General features: G+C 55.8%; 1 long non-coding RNA gene across 2 annotated transcripts in view; it reads left to right on the forward strand.

Moving 5' to 3' along the window:
• LOC108445300 overlaps positions 1–583 on the forward strand; it is a 16,168-nt gene extending 15,585 nt beyond the window's left edge. For both annotated transcript variants that reach the window (XR_001860119.1, XR_001860118.1), the window contains one exon: positions 226–583. This is a non-coding gene — a long non-coding RNA (uncharacterized LOC108445300). The remainder of the gene's footprint in view (positions 1–225) is intronic.
• The last annotated feature ends 742 nt before the right edge of the window (positions 584–1,325 follow it).

A 1,325-nucleotide genomic window follows, 5' to 3' on the forward strand; every position in this document is an offset into this window, starting at 1 on the left:
GAAAAGATACCTTCCACACTATGGGGCTCCAGAAGGTTCTGTGGGGCACGGTGGGGTTCTATGGGGCATGGTGGGGTTCTATAGGGCTCCAGAAGGTTCTGTGGGGATCCAGAAGGTTCTATGGGGTCCCACTGGGTTCTCTGTGGGTCTATAGGGCTCTGTGGGGCTCCAGAAAGTTCTACAGGGTTCCATTGGGTTCTATGGGGCTCCATGGGGCTCCAGAAGGTTCTGTGGGGTCCCATTGGGTTCTATGAGGGTCTAGAAGGTTCTCTGGGGCTCCAGAAGCTTCTGGGGGGCTCTATGGGGTTATATAACAATCTATAGGTTCCCATTGGATTCCATGGTGATCCAGAAAGTTCTATGGGGTCCCATTGGGTTCTATGGGGTTCCAGAAGGTTCTATGGGGTCCCACTTGGTTCTATGGGGCTCTACAAGGTTCTGTGGGGCTCTGTGGGGTCCCATGGGGTCTTATGGGGCTTTAGAAGGTTCTAGGGGGTTCATTGTGGGCCTATGGGGCGCTGTGGGGCTCCAGAAAATTCTATGGCGTCCCATTGGGTTCTATGGGGCTCCAGAAGGTTCTGTCGGGGTCTATGGGGTCCCATTGGGTTTTGCGGGGGTCTACGGGGCGCTGTGGGGCTCCAGAAGGTTCTATGGGGTTCTATGGAGCTCTGTTGGGTTCTACAATGTTCTGTGGGGTCCCATTGTGTTCTGTGGGGTTCTAGAAGGTTCTGTGGGACACTGTGGGCATCTATGGAGTCCCATTGGGTTCTGTGGGGCTCTCTGGGGCTTCAGAATGGTCTGAGGGGCTCTGTGGGAATCTAGAAGGTTCTAAGGGAGTCTGTGGGGTACAATTGGGTCCTATGGGGTTCTAGATAACCACGGCCATCTCCCCATTAGGCCGTACATCTCTCCTTTAGCATGCCCCATTCCCCCTTCTGACAGGCCCATTCCCCATTTAACCCCACCCATTCCCCCTTTAGCCACGCCCATCCCCCCTTTAGCCCCGGCCATTCCACTTTAGCCCCACCCATTCCCTGTCTAGCCCTCCCCATATCCCATTTAGCCTTGCCCATTTCCCCTTTAGCCACACTCATCCCCACTTAGTCCCGCCCATTGACACTTTAGCCCCGCCCAACCCCATTTAGCCCCACCAATCCTCCTTTCAGCCCCACCCATCCCGCTTTAGCCCTGCTCATTCCCCCTATAGCCCCACCCATTCCGTCTTCAGCCCAGTCCATACACGAGTTAGCCTTGCCATTTCCCCTTTTAGCATCTCCCACGGCCCCATTGGCCCGCCCCATGGCCCCTTTGCCCCTGCCAATAAC

Source organism: Corvus brachyrhynchos, unplaced genomic scaffold (assembly GCF_000691975.1).
Source record: "Corvus brachyrhynchos isolate BGI_N302 unplaced genomic scaffold, ASM69197v1 scaffold1193, whole genome shotgun sequence".
NCBI classification, from domain to species: Eukaryota; Metazoa; Chordata; class Aves; order Passeriformes; family Corvidae; genus Corvus; species Corvus brachyrhynchos.